The following is a 19941-nucleotide window of genomic DNA, read 5'->3' as shown; positions in this document are numbered from 1 at the left end:
TCCGTCTCCCAATTTAATTTGAACCCATGTTTTCGAGTAAAGGTCTATGATTGCGTTCAATAGATTTCTTGGTGCGCCCCAGGATTCCATTTTTGCCCACAATGCTTGTCTAGGGACCTTATCGAAGGCCGCCTTGAGGTCCACGAAACAGGTGTAGAGTACTTTGGAGTTTATGATGGATGGATTGATTAGCCAGGAGTGTTACGGCGTAAATGTTTGCTTTTTAGTAATATCTAGTTTTATCTTTTTTTTCTACAGCTGTCAAGGAGAAAAAAATACTAGACAACAGGCTCTTTCAACTTCTTTCTATGCCCCACCTCCTATTCCTCCTGCAGCATAATCTGCACTTCCTGTTCTTCCTTCTTCTCATGCAGAACACGATCTACTTGTAGACGTTGGCTTCAAATATCAGATTACCCCTCAGGGAAAGAATCCTGAAAACTTCCTGTTTCGAATAATAGACAGAGTTGTAAGCCTAGGAAAACCTTTTCAACAAAACATGAAAGCAATGTGGTGCCATTGCAATAGTATTGAGGTGGAACCGCAATATGGCTGAAAAAAAATGATATTAAGTGTCACACAATAAGCACACACCTAATATGTGTTGCCTGCTGCAAGACCCTTTGTGGTGGTTTAAAATAAACACAAAAAAACAAAGAAGTAAAGCATTATTTCAATGTATAATAGCAGTAAGTGAGCTAAACACAGAGCCCAATAATACTAAAATACAGCATACAACCATAAAGATTATGGTGGGTGTTAAAATTAAAACCATCTAAGCTATGATAACAGCCCAATACTACTAAATACCAGAAACAACAATAGAAATTGTGCTCGATGTTATAAACCAATATAGCTTCTTCTTCAAACAAATAACACAGTCTTTTCAACTTGCTATCCACACTACATGAACTATAACACACCCTCCTACCATGCACTGTGTTGTGACAAAAAATTAAATTGAAGATGTGATAAGTGTTGTTATAAATTGTATATTTTAACGTAGTATATGTGTTGTAAGTTGAAAGTGTATAAGTTGTGCATGAATACAGTGTGAGTTATAGTTCTGGTTGCTATCTCCTCGCTCGCCTGAGATTGCTTACAGAACCGCTTGTATTTTAATGATGCTGTTGCTATCTTTGAGAACTCTGCATTTTTAAAATCGAAATTTCACTTACCCATGCGCATCTTCCTGGCCCAGCTGCTGTTGGCTGTCACACCAAATCGACAGCAAATCAGCGTGAAGGGGGGCGGAGCTAAGGCTTCCGGGACCTGGGGCCCACCACTATGCTCAAAAAATTAGCTACACTAGCAGTGAACTGATAGCATTTCACAAAGCTTCTACTAAGTTTAATCCCCTTACATACATGGTGGAGCAAGGAATCCTGGTCCTTAGAACCTCATTCCCTGAATTCAGTGGTGCCCAGACTGAAGGCGCACCCGAGCTTCAACACAACCATGCCCACAGCGAACAGGAGCCCTCTGTTATTTACCTGAATACCCGTTCGCTGGTTAAACATCGTTCAACTGCTGAGTTATCTCCTGATACCCTTGCAGCATTATCCTCTGACTATCACATTACTCAGGCTAACTGCCCACAGGGAAAAGCTGGCGGAGGAGTAGCGATCATCACACTTCATGATTGTAACTGCACAGTCTCAACCCACTAGACTTACCCTCAGTGGACAACCTGGTAATTAAATTTGAATTTAAATCAGATACTACACCTTTGGTTTGCATTCTACTCTACAGACCTCCTCAAAGGATGCCTCTCTTTCATCACTCTTTGGGTGAACAGATAGGTCACTCAGTAACTGATTATGGGAAGATTCTGCTGAATATTGACTTCAACTACTGGGTCAATGACATTCTTGGCGGCCCACAATCAGCAGAATTGTCTGAGCTCCTTTCTGGACTAAATATAACTCAACAGGTATCCACAGCTACACATATGAAGGGACACCTTCTTGATAATGTCTGGACTCTTAATCTCTCTACGTCTCCCATTTTAGTTGCACCTGGTCTGACCATCATATTATCAAATTTAATGTTCAAATTATTCTTGTGAATAACCATCCTAGCCCGGCTGGGCGCACTCGTGGAAACTGGAAAAAAATTGAAAAGCCTTTATTCCTTGCTTCCCTTGCCAGCTCGATCCCTTTGTGCAATCCTCAATCAACCTGGCTGATGTTCAGTTGACCAGTTGGTTACTGACCGCCGTTGACTGGTTTGCTCCTCTCAAGAAGGTTCACACCCCTCACCGCCATGATGCCCAGAAATTAAACATCAAAAACTCGCCTTAACGCAATTGGAAAGAAAGTGGCAAAGTAACTACAAACCTGCAGACAAACAAGCCTACTTAGACTATGTGAAAGCTTATAAAAAGTCTATCTTAAAGGCCACAGCGGCGCACTTTTCATCCAAAAGTTTGTCACCAACTAATCGCTCAAAGGAGATCTTTCACATCGTGAATGAGCTTTCTAATCCTAAAAAAAGTTTGTGTAAACATCCCCCTCACAAACCTTCTGTAATGCACTGAATCTCTTTCTCTATGATAAAATTAACAAAATCAAATCTAGTATTCTGGTCTGTCAAACCCTCGATCTTAGCCCGCATTCCACTTCCAACCATAGCACTTTCTCTCATTTTCCTGCAATATGCGAGCACACTTTCAGAAATCTTCACTCTAAAGTCAAATCGGTGTCTCCCACCGATTTTTGCCCCCCCTGTATTCTGAAGGAAATATTTACTACCCTTCCTAGTCCTGCTCTCAATCTTTTAAATGAGTCTCTGTCTCAGGGCACTGTCCCAGCAACATTCAAAGAGGCAATTGTTATCCCCCTCTTAAAGAAGGTGGGGTCCGATCCACTTACTTTGACTAGTTTAATTTTATTGCTTGATTAATTAAAATCATCACAATACCCCCCTACATAAAATAAGTGAGTTTCATCTACTCAAACAACTAGAAGTGTCATATATGCAAATGTACATCTGTTCTCTGTCTCCCATACATTTCAAATGTGTAAAATTCTGTTATTATAAAATCATTCTAAGATTATGTTTAGATCAAGTTACAGCAAAAAATTTAAATTATGTACCAACCAAATTAAAAGTATGGGGATGTGTTACATGCAATTATGATTAAAGATCATCCGCTTGCAATAAGCAGCTGTTGACTAGTCTCATAAACTTGACTCCTCGGCAAGACAAGATGCATGACAAGCCCTCCAGCCAGCTTATTACTGCTTGTCTGCTAGATCGAATGTTCAGGTTGATAAAAATCGCCTTTAGGTATTGTCTCCTTTGGGTTAACATGGCTGGACATGCGCACAGCAAATGGGCCAAGGTTTCCTTTTGGAATCCGCATAAGCGACAACGTTCTGAGTTAAAATCTGTCAACCAAGAAGGGGATAAATCCTTGGAGACATGCACCCCCATCCTGAACTTTAGAAAGCACATCTTTAAAAAGGAACTAAAATGGGCAGATAAGTAGGCTTGTGGCTTTGAAGACCTGTATGAATTCATGACTGTCCATCCATGCCGTCTCTTTGTGAGCGCAAATTTATCTTCCAAGAAAGATTTCTTTTTGCTTGCGACATTCACAATTTTGTTAAAGGACGCTCGATCCATCTTGTTGTCCCATCCTGGTTGGAGTTCCAAAGTGGCCAAAGATGTACTGAGGTAACTCCCCCAAGAGTTTGGGGTTTCTTGCTCGTACTGTGACCTTACTTCGTCCCAGCAGAGTCTGTTTAGAGTGTCCACTTCGGATAACCGGAGGGTGTGGCAGAATTTTATAAAGTTGCTCATAGCCCTGTATTTAAGATCCTGAAGCCCAAATTCAAGTCTTACCTGGGCGGGCGAGGCACATTTTGGCAAATCAAAAACTGCTTTATAGATTTTTGACTGCAATTCGTTCTGGAAATGTGAATCTTTGCCACACCAGGGGACAAGACCGTATGACAAACTTGGTTGGATTTGAGCAGCCATAACTTTTAACAAATGCGAATGGTTAGGGCAGTCCAATTTTCTGCGCAAGGATCTGTAGGCATAGATCAGGGACTGGGTCTTTGCTTTGAGGGAGATTTTGTGTTCTTTGTGACTTGTGCCCTGCCCGATTATTACGCCCAGATATTTGTATGAACTTTTTTCTTCCACATGGGCCCCCTTTACCCTCCATTTGAACTTTAATTTCCTACTGTCAACCAGACGAACGATTTTTGTTTTGTCTTTGTTTATCTCTAGCTGTTCCGAATCCAGGTAGGATGCCAGGTTGTTTATTGATCTTTGTAGTCCCACTGGGGTTTGGCTTAACAAGACTATGTCGTCTGCATATTGGAGGATTGCGACTGGCTTGTTGGCCAGTTTCGGGGGGTGGCAGTCTGGGTTTTCAAAATGTCGGGCAATGTCCGATAAATACAGATTAAAAAGGCTTGGGGCCAAGACACAGCCTTACTTTGACTAATTATCGCCCGATATCCCTTCTCCCTCATCTAGCAAAGATTCTGGAAGCCTATGTCACAGGCTCTCTCACTAGCTTCTTGGAGGAATCTGAATTCCTTGACTCCCACCAGGCGGATTTTCACCCGGGACACTCTACTGAGGCTATAATCCTGACAGTTCTCGATACCTTGCCCAGTGAGGTTGATAGGGGCTTTCCACAGGACCTTGTTTTGCTCGACCTTTCCGCTGCCTTCGACAAGGTCGATCACTTTCTCCTGGTTGGCTGTGTGAGGGAAGCTGGAATCTCTGGCCTCGCCTTAAATTGGATTAGGTCCTTTCTGGAAAACCGCTCTGAGGCTGTTTGCACTGCCCAGTTTACTGCCCCTAGAGTTAAACTCTAATGTGGAGTCCCTCAGAGCTCTTCTCTCTCTCCCTTAATGTTTAATCTTTACCTCTTCCCTCTTGTTTGAGCTTTGAAGGAGCGCAAAGTCTGCACCTTCAATTATGCAGACGACTTCCAACTCATTTTCCCCATCAGTAACTCTCCGGAATCGATTCATGCTTTTTAATCCACCATGCTGTTCATCAGTGAATGGATGAACAAGAATCACCTAAAACTTAATCCGGGCAATACGGAGCTGGTTTTAACAGGTGGTATCGATAGGTGCCCATGGGGACCCCACTTTTGGCCTAGGGAGCTGGGCCAGCCCCCTGTCCCTTTTACATACCCCTCATTTCAGATTAAAGCGCACTGGTGCTGCAGGGTTTTTGACCCTGGCCCCCACTTTTTGGAATTCTCTTCCATCTGAAATCCACTCTTGCACTAATCTGCTTGGCTTTTAAAGTCTTTTAAAGACTTGGTTTTTTTGACAGGCTTTCTGAATCTTTCTCTAGAGCTTGGATTTCTACCAGATTAGCGCCATGAAACTTCTCCAGTATACGTGCGCTCTATAAAATCTATTTTAACATAACATAACATAGTTCATGTAGTGTGGCTAGCGAGTTGACAAGACAGTCTACATAGCTCCGCGAATGATAGATAGCTCTGGCGAGGCACAAGTTATAAGTTCTGACTATACCTTTAAACTTTCCAAGTTTTGTGCAGTTGAAATAGGGTTTGTATACAAAGAACTAATTATGTTTTCCTAAATGTAACTAAACTTTACCCTTTGGTTTTATCATTGAATATAGATAGATTTAGATATAAAGATATAAAGGTTCATGCCTTGCATAGAGCTATGACTAACAATAATGTGTATATGTGACTGTATATATGTCTGTATTCATGTAGATATTTACATTAATAACATACATAAAAGAAAAACAGAGAGATACAATGTCCACCCGATACTAAGCTGGTTGTTGTACCTAATTCTGAGTTGATGGTATAACTCAAGTGATAAGAGGTTAATGCACTCTATAATGCCACTCATTTTCACTACATTTGGGCAGGTGTTCTTCAATTCACTAGAACGCAGCAATGTAATTAATACTTCTATTAAAAATCTATGATAAACAAATGTTAGCACGCTTACAAATCATGAACATAAAAAAAATCTCAAAATTAAAGTGAAATGGTCATAATCTCTTGTTAAAAATACCAACCAAACGCATTATGGTGATGGAAAAGTATGGAGAAGTATACATCTTGCCTCAACAACCAGTAAGGAGCAACATATAAAATGCATAGCTCAAAATCTTTGATCAAACACAAGAACACAAAAATCAGTTAACAAAGATCTAAATACCATTCCTATTAAGCTATCCAAATTATCACTACAGAGATAGTACCAAAAAGGCAGAAAGCAAAAAGGTAGTCTAGACATGGTGGGGTTTGTATACAAAGAACTAATTATGTTTTCCGAACTGTGACAAAGCTTTACCCTTGGGTTTTATCATTGAATATAGATAGATTGAGATATAAAGATATAAAGGTTCATGCCTTGCATAGAGATATGTCTAATGTATTCATGTAGATATTTACATTAATACCATACATAAAAGAAAAACAGGGAGATACAATGTCCACCCGATACTGAACTGGTTGTTGTACCTAATTCTGAGTTGATGGTATAACTCAAGTGATAAGAGGTTAATGCACCTCTATAATGCCACTCATTTTCACTACATTTGGGCAGGTCAATTCACTAGGACGCAGCAATGTAATTATTATTTCTATTACAGATCTATCATAAACAGATGTTAGCACGCTTACAAATCACAAACATAAAAATCAAAATCTCAAAGTTAAAGTGAAATGGTCATAATCTCTCGTTAAAAATACCAACCAAACGCATCACGATGATGGAAAAGTATGGAGAAGTACACATCTTGCCTTAACAACCAGTAAAGAGCAATATATAAAATGCGTAGCTCAAAAACTTTGATCAAACACAGAAACACTTAAATCAGTTAACAAAGATCTAAATACCATTCATATTAAGCTATCCAAATGATCACTACAGAGATAGTACAAAAAGGCAGAAAGCAAAAAGGTAATCTAGACATGGTGGACCTCAATTAGAGGTAAACAGCAGTGAAGCGTCCATCCAAAGTAGCACGTTTAATTCACAAGCCTCTACTTTCCCCCACTTCATTTAGACAATGATTCCAGTGACAAGGTCACCTCATGCTTTGCCATTAACACCCTTCTCACTAACCTGTCACTTAAAGAAGGCTGACCGAAGGGACCGCCTATCAAGGACGGCATTTCATCAATTACCACCAATAATATCATGGTGGCCCTGACAGGAAAAAATATTTCAACAGTTTCCATGTGCTGGGAGGAATCACCTTTCGTATTTGTTATGCCAGATGTAGAAAACGACCATCACTGACTAGGACACACATGGTGTGTGACCGAAATTGCACTTAGGAAATAACTTAGACTTGCAAAATGCTCTTGTGCACTTGTTTGAGATTCTGTAGGAGGATGGGCCAAGTCACAGTGAAGTATATCAGGAGTTTGCTGGCTCAATTAGAGTCACAAACTATTCATTTGATACTGAGTCTCTAAAGGAGATTGTATATCATTTGCAAGAGGGAAGCTGTCACCGTGGGTCACCTTCCATCTTAGCAGTGTGTGCATTTGGCAATGGAGGTAGCTGCCAGAAGTCCAGAGTAAACCTCCACTCTCCCCTGAATGCTAGCTTTTAGTTTTCAAAGCATCTTCTATCCCCACAAATAACAGGAGCTGTTTCATTTTCAAGAGATGTCGACAATCAGAAAATTCTGCCATTTTTCGCGATCATCTGGTTCTCGCCATTAAGGCTTTATCAGTTGCTGCACAAGTATTTTGGCAGCTACTATTCCTAATGCCTCAATGACTCTCTATGTACCGGATTTAAAACAAAATCCAAGTGTGTGTTTCAAACACAGCAATGTAACTAACAGACAGTAGAATAAAAATACAACAAGGGCCTCATGAGTGTATTGGTATATTAAGAGGCAAAATTGCACACAGTAGTTGATCACATCATTGGTGGTATTTACAAGGGTGATATTAACTTGTTTGAAAAAGCTTTATTCGAGTTATGCACTCATAAAAGCACAAACATATAAAATTACACATTTAGAAAGCTCTTTACATACATTAACACTTAATTTACAGCTTAAAATACACAGTATAAACACATAAAATATTCACCACAAGTTAATATAAGCTTTCTCATAATATACAGAGGCTAAATGCGAGTTAAAAAACAAAGTCGACCACGTTATTGACCATAAACAAAAATTATACAGTCAAAACTCCTTACGGGCATTTAGCAGCATAATATAGCTAAAATTCATAATTCTCTCCCTCGGGATTTAGCAATGCAATTCATACAAGCAAGAAAACGAGATTCAAGGCCTATTCGAAGATAGAGCCCTCCGCCTTATAGACCAAGCCCACCCCAGGTATTTTGCCGTTCCTACAACTATAGGCAGTTCGGTTGAGGAACAAATAATTCTCAGCCCCTCAACACCGCTTGAGACACCAAGGTTCCTGCAAACAGGTGCCAACCACAATTTCCTTGGGTTTACATAGCCCTCACACATGAATAGAAAATGTGCTATACTTTCATTGGGGGCGCAACATATCGGGCAACACGAACTACTATTAGTTCCCCAATTAGACGTCAATGACTTCAGGGGGAGGGAGCCTGCCCTTAGCTGGAAGAATAATTTTCTGTCTATCGGAACAGTTAAAGTGTCCCAGTACTGTTCTAGTGCAGGCCTCATTTTAAATTCCATAAACCTACCCCCCATAGATTCTGAGGTCGCACTCCTCCAAGACTTCTGGTCGATATAATCCCAATATATAGCTTTTATAGTTGTTTTACTGGGGAACACTTCCCCAGAGGGATTTTCCCAAAGTTTGGAAAGACCAAGCTCAGCAAGGGTGTCCCTAAGCTTTTTTAGCCATGTAATTTTATGAAAGACGTCTGATTTAACTAAGGCAGAAAACCCCTCAGCATAGTGTCTAATTTCAGGGGTCGTCCACAACCGTCTCCAGTAGAGGATAGGCCTTAGTCGGGCACGATCACTAAGCGATCTTCTTCCTAAATCCAAGCCAAGCGGTATTAATGGGGTACTTTGGGGAAGACTAGTTATCCCTCTCAAAAACCTGTTCTCAGATCTTTGGAGCGTATCGAACCTCTCAAAGCCCCAGACTTCAGCCCCGTAAAGGGCTGCGCCCAAGGCTTTTGCGTCGTATACCATGAGAACAGGTTTAATAGGCCTGGTTTTAGATTTTGCTTGTTCCACTCGAAGCGCTCCTGAAATCTGCTGATGTTTCAAAACCGCCTTCTCGATATGTCTTGACCAACCAAATTTACTTGATATCTCCACCCCTAGGTATGTAAAGACATTTACTACCTCTAGTCTAATACTGTTCAGAGATACCCTGGGTTGGGCTTGGCGTTTTTGCCCAAAGACCATCAGCTTAGTTTTATTTACATTAACTTCGAGACCCCGTTCCTTGCAGAACATATCAAATATGTTCAAGGCTCGCTGGAGACCTGCCGGGGTTTTGGACACGATCAAAGTATCGTCGGCGAACATCAGGATCGGAACCCTGATGCCCGCCAGCGAAGGTGCGTCAACCCTCGCATCCAACATCCTATCGACTATACCATTGATGAACAAGGAGAACAACAGGGGTGCCATGGCACAACCCTGACGTACCCCCCGCTCAACTGGGAAATTGATGGATGATTCCCCATTCCTCCCCCACTGGACTTTAGCGAAATTGCTTTCGTGGAGACGCATTATTAATGTGAGCAGTTCAAGTGGAACCCCTATCTTGCTCAAGACACCCCACAGCATACTCCTGGGCACCAGGTCGAAGGCAGCCCTCAGATCTACAAATGCTACATAAAGGCTGCCCTCGCCAAGGAGTACAGTCCCCCACCGTAGCATAGTGAAACGAAAAATTTGGTCAACCGTGCTGGTAGCTCGTCTAAATCCTGCCTGGTAGGGGGATAAGGCATTGTTTTCATCTACCCAGGCCATAAGTGATATTAACTTTCCATTCCCTGTTCCGTGGCTCAGAATTGGGGATAACTTTGTAACCATTGGTCAGGAGGGCTAGAGTGGGTCTGAAACGTCTTTTGGATGCAAGCTTAGAATACTCCAAAACAATGGCTTGACCATACACATGAAAAAGCAAATACACTAACATTCCAAGGGAAAACATTAAACAACTACACTTGGCATCTGGGAAACGAAAGTGTAGAACAGGTCAATGTGTACAAATACTTTAGAGTACTATTTAATTCTAATAAAAGGTTTGCAACTCAAATAAGAAGGAATACAATTCAGACTGGGTATACTGCATGTATAAAAACAATAACCACCTTGGAAAAAAAGATAAGTGGGGACCTCTGCTGGCTAAGATGACAAGCAACAGAGGATATTATTCACGTGTTGTGTCTCTGCAAAGCTACTGTGAATTATTATCGGAAAATCCTACACAAAGACTTTATCAAGAGAGGGATAAGGTTTATTAAGAGGAAAAATTGCACACAGTAGTTGATCACATCATTGGTGGTATTTACAGAGTTGATATTACCTTTCCATTCCCTGTTCCGTGGCTCAGAATTGGGGATAACTTTGTAATCATTGGTCAGGAGGGCAAGAGTGGGTCTGAAACGTCTTTTGGATGCAAGCTTAGAATACTCCAAAACAATGGCTTGACCATACACATGAAAAAGCAAATACACTAACATTCCAAGGGAAAACATTAAACAACTACACTTGGCATCTGGGAAATGAAAGTGTAGAACAGGCCAATGTGTACAAATACCTTATAGTACTATTTCATTCAAATAGAAGGTTTTTTACTCAAAGAAGAAGAAATAAAATTCAGACTGGCTGTACTGCATGTAAAAAAACACTAACCACCTTGGAAAAAAGATAAGTGGGGACCTCTGCTGGCTATGCTGACAAGCACCAGATGATATTATTCATGTGTTGTGTCTCTGCAAAGCTACTGTGAATTATTATCGGAAAATCCTACTCAAAGACTTCATCAAGAGAGGGATAAGGTCATGCAGAGAGGCTGCTGTTGCATGTTTTAATCCCTTGGACATACGACTGAACTGTGCATTGGTAAAATATCTTAGGATAGTGAAGAAAAAGGTACTGGCTGCAGAACGTAAAGGAGCAGAGTCCCAGGGAGTAGGTGCGGCTCAGCCATTGGGGCACTTTTGGCAATATTAAAAGGGGTAATATGCAGGGGCTTTACAAAATGTAGGCACATTTGCACTATCATGTCATGAGCACTAATTGCGGCATCAATAGTAAGAGTTGGGTAGTACACAAAATTCATAGATTAAATACTCCGTTTGCTGACTGCCACTAGTGCACTTTAAGATAACCTTTTTGCACAGCATGCCTCTTTTTCTGGCAAAGAGCACTAGCCCTTTTTTTATTGCCTATAGATCTAATCCATATATTTCTAGTAGCCACACGCAACCTACTCTCTTCTGCCTCTGCACTTAGGCTTTAGGAGCACAGTCAGGAATGCTATGTTAATTGGTTCTTAGCGCAGAATTTTGCCCTAATATGATTTTTGATAATGGAACAGGTTTCAGCAGATTGTCACACTGTTTTATTAAAGAATGTTTTTAACAAAAAATAGTGAAATTATAGAGTTCTTATAAAGTGTTATTGCTGTATTTGATGGATTGTATTGTACCAGGGATATTTGTATTGCAATGGTTCTAATTAACTATGCAAATAAACTTGATAACGTTCAAGGGTAATATTTCATACCCCCTAGCTCCGAGCTGCACAACTTCAAATGAGCTGCATTTTACCCACACACATTCCACTGGGATCTAATTGTTGAAATGTGTGTGGGGATAACGTGTGGTGTTATAGCACAAGTTGTAATAATGTGGCTATATGATTGCATACTGTTTTAATAAACGCTGAAAGGTTTACAACCCCTTCATTTGGAATAAACAAATTAAAAGCCTAACTGGATTCATTAATGTCATGACAATGATGCCACAACTTGAAAATATAATTATCCTCGTGTTTTATCATTACATTTTGCTGCTGCACATAGTATTACTCAAAATATGTCACAAGGCAAATTGTAGACCATCGTCGATAACAGATCCCTCAATATTCCTTGTGTAAAAGAAAATATGGATTTGTTGATCAAATAATACTTCAAATGGCAACACTGCACCTGCGTTGAGTGCATTTAAAATATCGTAAGGTGCCAGCAACACTTTCAAATGCATGCTATATACAGCATGATACAATGATTTCTTGAAGAGAAGCAAATAAGAGACTCCAAGCTGGTTTCACAAGATTAAGTTGTGGCATGTCTTGATTTCTTTAAAAATGAGCAATTATAACCATACACAACAAAGTCTGCTAAACTGAAGGTCGAATTTGATGTGTGGAAATAGTTTGCTTTTGAAAAGTTGGGAGTTAAACTAGCAATCGTACTGATCCTGATAGATGTATCTAAATCTATATATGGTAATATTGTACCAACAGACTCAGGGGTATATTTACAAGAAGGTGTGATAACTACCACAAAAATAGAGTAACGTAACTTTCAACATTGCAGCCTAACGCGGGGAAATTACCCTGTGTCAATGTGGAATTCACAACACCGCAGTAGCATGAGATAGTCTGCCGTTATCACAGACAATGTCCACAATACAACCACTTCGATGAAGACAAAAACACAAACCACAACACCAAAAAACATGCAATGGGCTAAAGCACAATGAGGAAACCAGCGATAAGCAGTGCCAGGCCTGCAACACACACCTGCCAGGTGGGAAAAATCACCATAAAAGTAGAAAAAACACCCAAACACAAACTGACCAACACCCAAGCACCATGGAGGCAGCCGGAGCAGGCGCAGAGGACGAGCACAACTCCACAAGCACCCCGGACGACCAGCTTGGGACATCGGGGACAGGGAAGGGCAAGCACAAGAGGAAGACGAAGACGAAGTTCAGTCCGCAGGCGAACAGGATCATAGTCACGGAGGTGATGGAACACCGTCAACAACTGTTCGTCACCTCCAACGCTTGTCTTTGGGCACCAAAAATGAAATATGGCGGGACATTTGGACAAGGTGAATGCCATCGGGAAAAACAAGAGGACAAAGGACGAGGTCACGAGGCGATGGAATGACATCAAGTGGCAAACCAGGGAGAAACTCTCCGATAACCAGAAGGCAGCAATGCAGACTGGAGGTGGTGACCCAACGCCACAGCTCGTGCTGGATGACATGAAGGTGCTGATGTCGACAGTCATCAGTGCTGATACTGTGGCCGGAGTCGGGGGATTGGACACTGCTCGACAGGACACAACACAACCGCAACAGGGTGAGTGACCACCAGGTACTGGGGGGAAGGGTGGAGATGGGCACAATGGCGTACATGCACAATCAAGCAGAGCACAGTGCACACCCACAATGACTCTGGGTCCTCGACCAGATCTACAGACCGTCACAAAGTACAATGCCATGCTGTCTGAATGTCAACATGTAACGTACGGCTACATACATGTGAACACATTGTAATGCACCATCTCCCCTTCACATCGCAGGGGCAACGTCAACACCTCCTGCAGAGCAGTCCCAGCCACTCTTCACTGATGACGAGGAGGACTACACCAGTATCGACACCAAAAACATCCAAGACATCATTGACCTCATCCACTACTCACCTTCAGGATCAGGGCAGGTCAGCTACATCGAGGAGACCCCACCCACTACCCAAAGCACCCAGCAGGAGGTACCCACAGCCCAGGCACTCCCTCAAGACCCCCAGGAACAACACATAGCCTTCCAACGCCCTGTGCTGCAGTGCTAGAGGGAGACCGCAGAGAAGGTGCGGTAGGGCTTCGGCAACATGGCAACCAAACTCGAAGCCATCTTCAGGTGTGTAGCTCTGCTCCATGGTCTCCAACGAGCCCTGACTGACATCGTTGGAGTCATGATGCGGAGAGAAGAACACCTGTCTGCTCAGAGTGGCTCCAGTGATACCAGCAGTGAGCTGGCACACATTCGGAGGCTCATGGAGGACAGGGTGAGGATGGAGGCGGAAAGGATGGCAGCCACCGCTGCACATCAGCATAATGTAGCTGGGATCTACCATGCCCTGCAGATCCTCATCATTGCATTGCTGCCACAAGGTGTGGCGATGTTGAATGCTGCTGCCCCCACACTATCCACATCTCTGCCCCCTGGTGTATCCATAACTCCCTGTGCGGCAAGCCTAACCTCTCCGGCACCTGATGTTACAGTGCCACACAATGCAGCCGACAATCCAATTCCAGCACCTGAGGTGTCATTGGCACACAGTGGAGCCGACAATCCACCTTCGGCACCTGAGGTGTCATTGGCACACAGTGAGGCTGAAAATCCACCTCTGGACCCTGAGGTTTCATTGGCACACAGTGCTGCAGCCGGTACAGCAACACCCCCATGTGTGGCAGGGCACATATCCGGGTACAAGTACATGGATGGGATTGTGACCAGAAGGGCTCAGCAGCATTCATTTCCGCCACCTGTCTTGTTCCTGGTTGCTCCCGAATATGGCCTCATGACCATCCACTGACCCCCGATTGACTCAGAAGCACTCACCTTGGACAGCGACATGGAACGCCACATCCTGTTTGATGGCCAATGACACAGTGACCAGACAGCGGACCACACCCCTCCTCTTCCACAGGACTTGTCATCCATGGATGGACTCTGGCTGGACCTCCACGGGCCAAATAGTGTGGTGTATTCGGCAGTGCCCTGTACCACTCCAGCTGTGGAACTGCACTGGATGTGCAATAACTATCCAGTGACCCACTGCTGTGTCATGTCTTTCATCATTCATGTATGTATTTTTGGAATAATGTATGGACAGTGATTACCCTTGCATCAATGATGCTCATGCTGTGGGATGCCTGTCAGAGGGTGCTACATAGCGATGTGTGCACGGGTCCCGTGGACACCACAATAGGGACACACACACCAGCCACTCTCTTGTCCGGGTAGGGACTGAACCACGACCAGTGCCACAGGTCATTTTTGCAAGCCCTGCGCTGTTGTGGCATACGGCAGGTCAGACCACTCCGTTCAGGGACCTGGGGGGGCCTCATTGCTACCCGTCATGGGCATACTCGCTGGTGTTGTGCAGGTCACTTGTCTAGTTGTCAGCATGTCACAGCCACTCCCAGAGGGCACACCTCACCCATCCATCACTGGCCATGTGAACCCACAAACAGAAGTGGCCGACAGCATCACATACCCCTCTGACTATAGTGATTGGATGATGGACCAGAGGCCGCGTGGCCGGCCGGGCCTACCACCATGTGGCGCTGACTAGGGTTGAACAGGAATTGTGGCACAAGGTGCATTGAGGCTGGTACGGGCACCCCGCCACGGGACGCTGACTGGGGTTGAACAGGGTTTGTGGCACACAGTGCTTTGCGACAGGCACAGGCACCCTGCCATGGGACAGTGACTTAGGGTACACTGAGTCATTGGCACCTTGAGCTGCTGAGTGAGTGTGCAGCCTGCGATGATGCCCCGTCCCGGCGTTCCGGACTGCTCAGGAATAGTGTGCCTTGCTGGACCGCAGTGGACGCTGCGCCAGCGGGCTGAAAGCGTCTACAGCCACATGGCCTCTCTTCCGGGATCACAGAGTTAGTGGTACTTATTGGGCTGAGCGGCTGTGTAGGCTGCGATGTTGCCGGGTGCCCTGGTATTTCCCATCCCATGGTGTAATCAAGACCCAGCACCAAACGAGAGACCTGGTGGCCTGCACAGCGTGGCTGCATGGTGTGGACGGTGCCATGTCCGTGCACCCCGGGCTTGTGGCTTGCAGCGCAACGTGGTGGGACCTGCAGTCTACACGCCGGTGGCAGAAGGTGAGCAGTGAGGCCCGTGTGTGCATGGGCGGGCATGCTCCGATGGGCGGCGGCAGGGGCTAGGATGCTTCTGCCTGGGTGTGCATGGGCAGGCTGGCGATGTTATCTTGTACAAGTGTGTGTACTGTGCCAGTCATGTCTCTGGACTCTGTTTCAGATGATGGCTCTGTCTCAGATGTGTGACCTAGTGTACTGCTATACGTACCAGCAAGTGGTTGGAAACACACCGGTGGCAGCGGGTGAGCAGTGTGGCCTGGGTACGCAGGGTCGTCTCTCTCACTCTCTCCCTCTCCTCTTCTCTCTCTCTCGCTCCCCCTCTCTTCTCTATCTCTCTCTCTCTCTCTCTCTCTCTCTCTCTCTCTCTCTCTCTCTCTCTCTCTCTCTCTCTCCCCCTCCTGTCCTATTGATTGTGTCTAGGGTAGCCACCAAGTGTCTTCATTAGACACTTCTGTGTAAAGTGTAAATGTAATTGTTTGCTTTGAAAAGTGAAGGTTTTGGTGTAGCTGATGTGGCATGTCTTTGGTTGGGGGTGCCAGGGATGGGTAGTCCTGGTTGTGGTGTTGGTTGGGTGTTGTGGCCCTCTTGGGTGTCTGTGCTGCATGTTTAGTTGTTCTATGGTATCTGTTTGTCTTCAGGTGTGGATTTTGGCTGTGCTCTCTTTTGTGTTGCAGGCTGTGGCACGACTTCACACCAGGTCAGAACAGGTGAAAGTTTCCTTCTGCTAACGCGTCTTATCTCGTGTTTTGTGTTCTTATCGCCGGTCTGGCTGGTTGTTGTGAATGTTGAGGTGTGGTGTTGTCGAGGGTTTTGTCATGGGAAGGCCTACTCTGCATCTCATTAGCGATAGTCCCTGGGGTCCTCTGTGGCAATGTTTTTTACAGCTGCTTTCTCGGGAAAACTGATGCTGTGGGCTGTTAGCACCAGCTTGAGAATGGTGGGGTAAATTTATCACGACTTTGGCTGTGATTGAATGCTGTAAATTTGATGATAGCTCTTTATGAATATTCCCCTCAGTGCGCAGTCTCTCCCTCCAATCTAATGAATATCACACATCGAGAATCATTGCTCGTAGGCAGGTGTTAATAAAACATTGATAAATTACTATTTTTTTTCCAAATGGTCATGCCAAGATGTCATACCTTTTGACATTTTTCATATATAGAAGTACTCTCGGCACATGCTTGGAAAGTGATGCCAAACATGGCTCTAAAGTCAGGGGGGGTTTCAAACAACCTGGGATCAGGCCATTATTGTACACATGCCCATCTTTATTATAGCTTTTCGCAGGCACAAAGTGTGGTGCAAAGCCACGCTAAGTCTTACAAGGGTATTACATTCCTGGCTTAAAAGTTATTCTGGGCTGGAAATGTGTCCTTTCCTAAGTGCAACAAAGCATTGTGTGCTGCTTTATATCACATTACATTTATGGGGTTTTACTGGGGCATAACTTTGACGGATCAGCACAAACACTCAGGTACATGTAGTATTCCATGTGTATTCTCCTTTAACATTCCTTTTAGAATTGTTATGATTCTTATCTCTTTGTACATTCTGTATCTGGGAGTTGGGCACTTTAAGTGGGACCTTTGGGATCTGTGGTTGTCTAAGCTGTTTTGCCTGAATAAACCTCCTTCTTCTACATTTCCTGACTATGTGATTACTTCACATTCTTGGCGACGATGTGGGATTTATAAAGAAAAAGAATCCAAAGAAGAAGAACTTTTCAAGAAGATAATTTTTTTTTTCTTCTCTGGCAAACAGCGTTCACTGTTCTCATAAGGTATTTATATCTATTTTTGTGTATTGATTGCACCAGCGGCTGTTTGTAAAACATGTGCTTTGATTGCACCAGCGGCTGTGCCTTTTTAAAAAAAATGTGTTGAAACTCCTGTGAAGAACTGCTTTTAAATTCTAAGACCTGTGAAGAACTGCTTTTAAATTCTAAGACTCTAAGACTCTATTTTTTTTTTTTTGTAACCAAGGTGTCATATTTAAATTTGAGCAAACAGACTAGCATCATTTTTATTGAATCTTATTCAGTAACTCTTATCAAATATAAGCTAAGCGGCTGCCTACTGCAACTTCAACTGTCTATAATTAACGTGTAAACAAAGTGGCACGAAGAAAGCAATTTACAGTATTCATTGCGTTAAAGTTTTGATAACTCATATGTGATCTGACATCAACGTTTAACTAAGCGCGTTAAAGCTGAATGGTTTTTGGTTAATTTTTCAAAATTCCTGTAACACGCGTGTGTCAACAGACCAGCAGCATTTTTTAAATTACAAAGCGCATTTCTTACGTGGATTTCACACGTGACCTGTTGCCTGGTTCTTCTCACAGTGTTCGGTCACGTAGCAAATGCGCAAGGAAGCTTTTACAGTAAATTTGTTCAGGATTATTCATCCAAGGTTCATCCTATAAGATCTTTGCTTAAGAAAAATGTAAAATTTGTTTGGAATAGCGAACAACAGTGTTCATTTGATCTACTCAAAAAAGAAATTGTTAATGCCCCATTTTTACGACCATTTGAAATTGGTAAAGACTGTATAATATCTGTTGATGCTAGTAATGTTGGATTAGGTGCTGTTCTCATGCAGAAAAACCACGGTGAAGAATATGTAGTGTCTTACGCTTCAAGAACTCTGCGTGGTGCTGAGTCCAACTACTCCACAATAGAAAAAGAGTTGTTGGCTTGTACCTGGGCTGTACAGCATTTCAGACAATTTGTGTGGGGTACCAAGTTTCGTTTGCGTACTGACCATAAGCCGTTAATTAACATGTTAGCAGCTGGTGGTGGTAGAACTCTAACTGCACGTCTGGCTCGTTTAGCCGCCAAATTACAAGAATTTCAGGTCGAATACATTCCTGGTCGTCTTAATGTACACGCTGATTGTATGTCTCGTTTACCTCTTTCTGATTCTCTGGATATTGCCAATATCTGTACCGAATATGATGTAGCATTTTCTATTGAAGATGTCAATGGTCAAAATTCAAAAGTATCTGACTCCATTTCTGAAAGTGAATGGAAAACTGCTATGTGTCAGGATAATGTTTTGTCTGCTGTTGTAAAATTCATGCAAGTAGGTTGGCCTGAGGAACGTAAGTTGTCTGGTGTTCTTTCTTCTTTTTATAAAATAAAAGACGAAATTATGTTTGATCACGGTTTTATAATTCGTGGTGACAAGATTGTTCCTCCTGAGTCTGTAAGAGAAAGGTTAGTGTCAATGGCTCATGAAGGTCATATGGGCATGTCCAGCACTAAAAGGCGCATAAGGGAATTTTATTGGTGGCCAGGAGTTGATGGCTTGGTAGACAAATGGGTTAGATCTTGTTCTCCATGTGCCTCGAGCGACAAATCTGTTAAACCTGTGTCTGTTGATGTGACTCCTGTTGAATTTGTTTCTAGTCCTTGGAAAAAACTTGGAATTGATATTATTGGACCTTTGAATTTTTCTGCCTGCAAAGATGTTTTTGCATTGGTGTTAATTGATTATTTTTCTAAATGGCCGGAGATGAAGATTGTTGACAAGATTGGTTCAGCTCAAGTAATTGAATTTTTGGATGAAGTGTTTTGTAGGGAAGGTATTCCTGCGGAAATCGTTTCAGACAATGGTCCGCAATTTATCAGCAAAGATTTTGTTTCGTTTCATGATAGATGTGGAATCATACATAAAAGAGTCTCCAATTACAACCTCCAGGCCAATGGTCAAATAGAACGCTTTAATAGAGTTATTAAAGAATCAATCCAACTAGCTGTCAAAAGTGGCCTTGAGTGGAGAAAGGCTTTACGTGCAACTTTGTTGTCTTATCGCACTTCTCCTAATTCAGTTACAGGTCTTTCTCCTTTTGAAATGTTACGTGGTCGAAAACCTGTTCAAAGCTTTTACCTTGGTGGATGAAAACTAAAATGCCTTACAATTCTATTTCGGATTTTACCCAAGTCAGAAATAGAGTTGAGAAGTATCAGGAAAAAATGAGAGGTAGTTCCCCACGAACGTTTTCTTCTCAGTCTAAGATTAAAGTAAGTGATTTTGTTTGTGTCAAATTTGGTGGTCTTTGCGGCAACAAGTGGGCTAAATGGTCTGATCCATGCAAAGTCTTGGAGGTTTT

The sequence above is a fragment of the Lissotriton vulgaris genome, chromosome 3_1 (genome assembly GCF_964263255.1).
Source record: "Lissotriton vulgaris chromosome 3_1, aLisVul1.2, whole genome shotgun sequence".
Lineage (NCBI taxonomy): Eukaryota > Metazoa > Chordata > Amphibia > Caudata > Salamandridae > Lissotriton > Lissotriton vulgaris.
The sequence above is the reverse complement of the archived record's forward strand: the minus strand, read 5'-3'. Positions refer to the sequence as shown.